The sequence below is a fragment of the Podarcis melisellensis genome (assembly GCF_964234715.1).
Source record: "Podarcis melisellensis genome assembly, chromosome: 6".
NCBI classification, from domain to species: domain Eukaryota; kingdom Metazoa; phylum Chordata; class Lepidosauria; order Squamata; family Lacertidae; genus Podarcis; species Podarcis melisellensis.
This window is the reverse complement of record NC_138538.1, coordinates 52,323,080-52,331,496: the sequence shown is the minus strand read 5'-3', so window position 1 is coordinate 52,331,496 and position 8,417 is coordinate 52,323,080. Positions and strand designations below refer to the sequence as shown.

At 44.1% G+C, this 8,417-nt stretch overlaps 1 long non-coding RNA gene across 1 annotated transcript; it reads right to left on the bottom strand.

Moving 5' to 3' along the window:
* Positions 1–3,355: 3,355 nt before the first annotated feature.
* On the bottom strand, positions 3,356–5,208 carry LOC309371433. The gene is made up of 3 exons (XR_014169109.1): positions 5,032–5,208; positions 3,580–3,666; positions 3,356–3,370 (listed from the first exon to the last, which is right to left on the bottom strand). It is a non-coding gene; the product is annotated as an uncharacterized lncRNA (long non-coding RNA).
* Positions 5,209–8,417: the final 3,209 nt, after the last annotated feature.

The following is an 8,417-nucleotide window of genomic DNA, read 5'->3' as shown; positions in this document are numbered from 1 at the left end:
CCTCCATACATAAAATAGACTTTGTCTTGTCAAAATAATCCCAACTGGTTTTTGTATGACAAGAACCTGCATTTAAAAAAAAAAAAAAACCCACAAATGACAGAAGCTTCCTACTGTATGATGAATGAGAGAACGGACACCAAAATGTGAGGGCATACATTTTTAATGGCCCAATTGCTCAATTAATTCCTAGCTCCTTTCTTCTCTCCCCCCTCCCACCCCCCGCTCCCATACTTTTAATGTGAAAATCGTCATAATTCCTCCCAGATTAGTATAGATAGAGGCCGACGGACTTTCCTGCTCAAGGTATTTGTGGGACATAATTCATTCATAAAGCTGTAATGCACTCATCTATCATCTGAATTTCCCCCCCTCTCTTCTCTCCGCTCGCCCTTTCTCTTTCTGGCTCCGGGCTCTTCAGAAGTCTCTGGGCGCTGATGTATTAGCCCGCATATGCAAGCTATGAATTATCAACTGAAAGAAGTCAATTATCCACTCCAAAAATGAGTGTCTGGGCACCAATAGCCCGAGGGGCCTCTTTTGTATTTACGAAATGATTTCATGGCAAGTAGAAGTAGTGCAGGGTGGGGGGTGAAAAGGTGTATACGCATGTGGCGCTGGCCGGGGGACGACAACGAACCATTTCCAGTCTGGTTCCCCCCCCCTCTTTTTTTTATCCACATCTTACCTTAACCAGAGCTGGGGAAACAGGAAAGGGAAAGGGATGGGGCGAGAGAGGAAGAAACCATTTAAAACTTTTAATGCAATAATCCATTTTTATATACACCTACTTTTATGACTGATTTCAGCAAGCTATAAAGCAGGCTTGTTTAGCAGCCACCCGGCCTCGGCCTCGTTCCCCGTCTATCTGGTCTCAGCCCAGCCTTCAATCAAAACTTAGAGGCTAGGCTGACTAGGGTAGCTAATAGACTGGATAGGAAATGGTATATTGGATTGTTTTCGAAGTCCCCAGCTACTGGCCTCGTGGCTTGTCATCTCTACAGACATTGATTTTTCCCTTCTCTCCCTCTCTCCCTCTCTTAAAAAAAAATAAAAATTGAAGGAACTACATCCTACTGAGAGGCCCAAACCAAATCAGCAAAACTTCCACTGAGTGGCATGGGTTACACTTAGGGAAATGAGGTCATTAGACAGAATTACAGCGGGTTTTTGATAGCTCAGTAATAGGTTTTAATGATAGAATTTAACATTGGCCCCCCACTAGGGAAAAGTTTGATATCGGTACAGACAGGCCACTTAATAAATCACTTTGCTTGCACTTGGGATCCTGGAATATCACAAGGCTTTTCAAACGTCGGTGTGTCGAGTGAAGGCTGCATTTCATCATCACGGAGCTGATCTGGGCCGATTTTATTTTTTATTTTCCATTTTGTCTGGCGGTGGCTGATTTGCCTGAAATTGGTCCTTCTCGTTTCCACAAAATTGAGTTCTGATCCAGGGGTTGCCTCCATTGCAGAGAGCTTTTGTAATCATCATGGAGCCGAAGGACATTCATTCAGGGGCAAGGTAAATTGCTTGGAAGTGGTAAGAGCTTAGCTCTTCTTTAAAGTGTTGGCTCCTGACAGGTAAATTGCAGGTTAAGTGCAAAAGCAGCATTAACAGAGGAGAGGCTGGCTTCCGCAAATCCACCTTGGCCTTTAATCTGAATACAAAAGCAGGAAAGGAATTAAATTTGACCCCTGAATACACTGCCTGTTCAATCCCAGACTTATTTAGTAAACTCTTTTAAAGATGCTTTTGTATTTGTTCTGCGATCACCTCAAGGAGGTACGAAAATGCCCACAATTGCAAACCCTTTATGCATCATTCAATGAGCCTTAGAACTGAGGCCTTTGCTTTTCACATTTCAACAATGCAGAGGTTCTACAGGTTTCTGAGGAGGGCAGTTAATTTAATTTCCTCTGCGAAAAAGACTATTATGCTATAACATCTTGTTGAAAAACACCCTCTTGCATTACTGGATTAAAAAAACAACAACTATTGTCTTCAGTATTGTGTGAAAAAAGGTTGTGACCCCTTTCAGAATTCTTATTTTCAAGTAGCCTGTTGCATCAGTGAGATCCAGTGGATTGGCAGAGACTTTGACTTTCACCGAAGAGTTTGCGAGGAAGCTTGCGACATAAAAAGGACTGGCGCTGGGAGTGCCACAATGCTTCTTGCAACCCCGGATTGCAGAGCTTGGATTATACTTTATGCTGGACAAACTGCAGACCAGGATTCCTACAAATTATCAGCAAACTTCTCAGTGTGGATAAGGGCAGCCAAGATTTGAATTTTCACTTCACTTTGAGCACTTCATATTGACGTTGAGCACAGGGGAGAAGATTGTCTTTCTGTGGCACCACAAAGCATAAGTGTCATGAGTCCAAACAAAAAAACACCCAGTGCTATTCTCTGGTAGTGGCCCTGTATGGAGCAGTGGAACAACTGTAATGCCCTGTTGATCCTTTTCAATCTCTCTGATGAGTGGACACATCATTTGGGAGTCGGGGTTAGAGCACGCTGCTGATAACGCTCAGGTTGCAGATTTAGTCCCTGTATGGGAAACTGCATATTCCTGCATTGCAGAGGGTTGGGCTAGATGATCCTCAAGCTCCCATCTAACTGTACAATTTGATGATTTTATGATATGTGTTTGTAACAACTCCTCCCTATTCCCAGAGTCCTGGTTGCCTCCTTTTCTGGCTGCACAGTTCAGCTGCTCGGAACTGGGCTGGCATGTCTTACTATCCTGAATGTGATGGCCTGGGACTCGGGCTCAGACTTGGAACCAGAGGGGTCTCAGTCTGCATTGGATCCTTTGCCTCAGGCATCACCTGATCCTGAAAAGTCCCAATATGCACAAGTGCCCCTGCAGCAAAAACCAGCTGGGCCAAGTCAGGGGCCTGAGCCTGCCCTGGCTCCAGATGCGGGGAGTACCTCATTGCCTTCAGCTAGGCCATCACTTACAGCTGCTCCACTACCGGTTTGGTCAGGGGAGGCTGATTTAGCCCCTGGGTCTAGTAACCCACTGACGTCTCCCGAGCTGCAGAGACTAAGGTCTGAGAGAAGGAGAGACCTGAGTATTCGCAGGAGGAGTCCTCGGCTTTGGGCGAAACAGGGAGGTGAATCGCCAGGGGATCAGGACTGGCCGTTACCCCGACAAAGATAAAAGGCTGCCAGAACCCGCCCCAGGTTGCAGGAGCAACATAGCTGTATGTCAGATCCTGCCTGAGATTCTGTACTTGTCCCTGCCTGGATTCCCACCTCATGTCCTGCCTTGGCTCCATTGGACTGACTCCTAGCAGAACCTCCAGATTCTGGACCAGACCTGGACCGCGTTTCTTGGGTTACGCCCGGGGCCAGCACACTGAAAAACAAAGCGCAGGATGGGTTGACTTCATCCAACACGCTGCAGCACAGCCCATTGTTCCTCTGCACTGGTTGCAGTTTGCTGGTGGGTGACCACCCCTAGTGTATCAATGTCCTGGTTTCCTCCTCCTGCACAGTTATGATCCACTGCTCCTCCTTACCAGTCAGTTAGGGCTTGTGTTCTCCAAAACATCTCCATAGTCCTACCTGCCCTTTTCAGTTTCTGGAGACATTCTTGGGAATTCTAGATGGGGTATCACGGATGGGAGCTACTCTCCGACAACATTCCACTCCCTGTGAAAAGTTAAAAAAGAAATAAAGAAGAAAGCTGTCATGTGCCTTGCTGTTGTGCATTATCATTTGGGGGGGGGGGGTGCTCCAGTGCTGCAGGTCCTGGGACATCCATCTGGAAGTCTGACCCTAACAGAACCACTGGGCAGAAGCAGTTGAAAGTGGGTTAGCTCTTAGGCTGGGTGGTTGCAGAATGATTGCAGAGGGTACATACAGCACTCATCTCATTCGTTTCTTTTATATTTATTGCCCAGCAGATGTAAACAATTGATCTATTTACAAAGTCAAACCCAGCTCTGGGTAATCTTTTAGAGCCCAATTTTTTTAGAAACAGGGTGAACCAACAGAACATCTTGGATTAGTTCAGGGATGGGGAAACTGACCCTCTAGATGTTGTTAGACTCCAGCCCACATAATCTCTGTCCATTGACCGTGCAGGTCTGGGGCCAAAGAAAGATGGAGTCCAGCTACTAACAAATAGCTGCAAATTCCTCATGCCTGGACCAGAAAGTTGTTCTAGGAGGCATGCGTGTGAAAGACTTCATGACCCCCTCCTTATGGGTGCTGCATCTGCTTACTCTTGATCCTGGCAACACTGAGAAATATAGATTCCAGCCTCCCTGCTTTCCAGGTAGCAGAGCCAGGTGAAAGACAGAGCAGGATTCCTGCACCATTAATAGCTGTCTATCAATTTCCGTAATGTTGTGCAGGCTGATGCCTCCTGAAATGCCCACATCCTATTAAAGGTGCAGGAACCCTGTCCTGTTTTTCACCTGGTCACCCTATTTCCAAGGCAAAGAAGAGCCCAATTATTTCAGAGGTCCTTGCTGCGGTCAACAGGTTGCACTGCTTCCTGTTACAATTCTTGTGAAGGGAACGAAAACCGTAAGTGACCACTGTTTTTCATTCGGCATATGTCTGTCCTGTGTTCAGATACAGAAGAGGTTGTGAGAATTTCAGTCTTCCCTCAAGCAAAACCTGAGAATTTTCACAGTCCTCCCCCATCTCTGCTGCATTTCAATCCTCGTTGTTCTTCAAGCAGTCAGGGCGGCTGAAATGCGATAGCCGGTCTCCCCTGTAGTTTTGCAAACTGTCATAAATGATTTGCCAGCTCAAATGATATTAGTGCCTCCCGTAAGCTACATGTGATGCTAAAAGCCTGTCTGTTTAATTTGCAAATCCCTGATGAAGCTAGGTAACGAGCTCTCAACAAAGAAGAAACTGCCGCTTTTGGGGGGAAAGCCCGCTGATTTACAAAGGGCACCCTTCAATTATTTAAGGAGCAGTCAACAGTGCCATAACTTTAAGTATGAATCAAGTGGCATGACTGAAAAATTTGTCACAGTGTGTTAGATCAATGGTAATTACCTCACTGACACGAGTACTATTATTATTTTACAGGGCTGCAAACAGGATCATGGACGCAAGGAAACACAAACTGCAGTCTGATCAATACTCTCTGAAATATGACTCTCCACGGTCCAAAATGGAGTTTTCAAGCCAGGCAAACCATTATAGGCTGGTCTTTTCCTCTCTCTTTCTGCCTGAGATGGATACCCTGAAGTAAAACATAGCAGCAATTGGTCAACTTATTTCTGGCTTTAAACAAGGCCATAGCCACTTATTACTTTTAAGAACTTGTGGACCCCATTAAAAAGTCCGTAGTTCCTGAAGAAACAGGGAATGAACTTTCTGGCATTGTTTTTCTTTTCCGAAGTTTGGTGGACAATCTGGTGCCATTAATTTCCTCATTTTCATACTTGGGGAGAATGGGTTTGCTCTGCTGTCCCTGGAAACCCCTTTCCCTTCTCTTACTTCCAGCTTTCAGGGCCTCTGGGTGTTTATAGGCCACAGAATACCTGACAGGAAGGCAGGGAATGACTCTTCTCTCCCCAGTCTTGTCTAGGGATAGAAGAATCTGCCAAGTTTGGTTCTCTCTGTGTCTCCTTTTTCCAATCTGAAATTCAGTTCCCCACAGTTTGCAGCAATTTGCAATTTTTAAAAAATCCTCATGAAAATTCACCAGCATTTTAGTGCAAAATTCTCTTCATGGACACATTTTCATATGCCGTTTCAACTGATGCACACATCTTTGCAGGCAATTTCCCCTAATATAATACCCTTTAAATGTTTATGAATTCATTCAGATTTATGCACACTTTCTCATAACAAATACATTTTTGTAAACATTGCTGGTTGGAGAACTGCATAACAAAATTTTGATAAATGTGAATTGTGAAGGATAGTAGTGTTTAAGTTGAAGACAGGAGTGCCTGGCGTGCTCTGGTCCATGGGGTCACGAAGAGTAGGACACGACTAAACAACTAAACAACAACAAGTGTTTAAGTTCACATATTGTTTAGGAGACTGCAAATTTGATAGATCCAGGTTGAATGGCAAATTTTTCTCCATCCCTAGTCTTGACCACCTTCAATACCAATACCAGGATCCTGGCTCAAACTTGGCAGCTTTGGGCAAACCTTCAATTCTCCACTGGCAAGATGGGATAATCCTGACAAATACTACAGATATGTTGAGATTATAACTAATAACTATGAAGGGCTCTAAACACTCACAAGATGTGATATAAGTGGTTGTTATCGTTTTTTTCAGCACTCTGAGTGCTTACTCAAGAAAGGATCAAGCTCCCTGAGCCTCTTTCTCTAGGGCAGAAGTAGCCAATCTGGTAACTTCCGGACACTGTTGACAACAACTCCCATCAGTCCCAGCTAATGGCAGGGATGGTGGATTTGTGATCCAACAATATTTGGAGGGCACTACAGCCCTTTTCTATGGTTATTCAAGGATTTTTTCATTACATGGCAAATCTGGAAAATATTTTTTTTCCTCATTTTGCATTTTTGCGTTTTGTATTTAATAGAAATGATAGCACAATAATTTTCTCCACATTTTGCCGCAGGCTATTTGGAGCAACTTTTGTAGTTTATATTACTATACAAAATTGCCTTGAGTTTCCAGACACGCTTTGTTGCCAAGACCGGGTTTTGGTATCTGTAACAAATCCAACGAGCGGTATCTGTAGCACAACAGATCATAGGTTGTATGGTCAGGTGGGAATGTCTTCACATAAAATTCCTACCCATTGCCACACATTGTTCACAAATCAGGCATTTTATCAAGATCACTCTTAATTCTGACCCTGTCAAGGTCTCAAGCAGAGATTTTTTCACATCATCTGCTACCTGATGGCTTTTCAACTGGTGACACTGGAAAAGGGGTAGCCAAAATGGTGCCCTCCAAAGGTTGCTGGATTCCAACTTGCATCAGCCCAGGAGATTGGCCACGCTGACTGGGAGCTGGCATCCACCGCAACTGGAGGGCACCACGTTGGCTACCCTGATATTGAATATTGAATATTGGGCCTTTTACATGAAAAGCACAAGTGATCAATCTCCCTGAGGGTGGAGACCTGATACGTTGTCTGGTCTCATGGCATTTATGGTGGCTAGGTTGCCTGTGTCCACACTTTCACTCACTCATTTAGGACTGTTAGAATATGAGTCTGACCTGGCAACCTCATATTATTCAAGGAACATAATTGATTGCGTGGTATTATTATTTTTTAAACAAAAGACACTGTATTGTGATCAGAATCCATGTGTGTAGGTAGTGTTTTTCACTGTCCAAGTATAGGGGCAGTTGTAAAAAATGTGATCTATGCAGGGGCACCATCAATGAAGACTGTGCATGCATACCAGTCACTCTCCCACTGCCGATCTTTTTTATGGGTTATAGATGTCACAGTAAGAACTCAGGAAAAAGAAAGACTATACTTAATTCATTGCAATGTCAACTCCTCCTTTGACTGTCATTTTTAGCACTGAACCTGAGAAAGAAGCCGAAAATGTGAAGCGATGCTGAGAAAAAGCCATAAAATTGCTCCTCTGGGCCACTGATATAGTGAACTAGGTCCAAATGTTGACCATTTCCTGGTTGCCATTGCAGAATTATATAAATGCAAGCAACTGGGACTCGTTAGTTCTAGTTTCTTTATTCTTTGTACTAGAGATGGCAGGAGAAAGAGGGTTCCTAAGAACCTGAAGCCGGGACCATCTGGTTGAGGGGTGGGGAGAGAGAGAGAGGCTGAAGAATTGCAAATGCCAGAAGAGGAGGTGAATAGTTCAGAAGTGACCATGTATTATTTTGGAAAGGGTCGCAAATTAGGTATAAAATCATGTTACACCTTTAAGTTGTGACCTCCTAATAAAAATGATAAATAGTCAATGGTGTATAACAGGATTCATAAGAGAAATTTATTGGCCACTCTTGTGGTATAAATATATTGATACCAGGCCAGTGGGAAATAAAAAAACACCAGTAAATCATATTACATCTACAACCGTACTAATAGCATGAGCTCCTGTAAGGTATAACCAATATTTTTATACCTGCAGAAACCCCTCTGGCAAGGTACAATCAGAAGGCATGAAAGCAGCATCAGCCCTGCTATTTCCATCGGTTGGAGAGGGCTATACGTATCCCATTGGTGGGCTGTGCAGACAGGCCTTCATAATGACTTGCGCTCCATTCCCCCTCTGCTTAGGAACTGACAGAGAGTACTGTATAATCAGTCTCTTCCAAAATGGTCTCACACATACTAGTATGTGGTGGGAAAGTCAGTCAGCTGCATGGCATACAGACTCAGGAAGAAATTCTGGTCTGATTTACCTGATCAGGTTGGCACGTTGAGACTTGAGGACGCTGTTTGATGGCAACTGTATATAGCTTGGAAT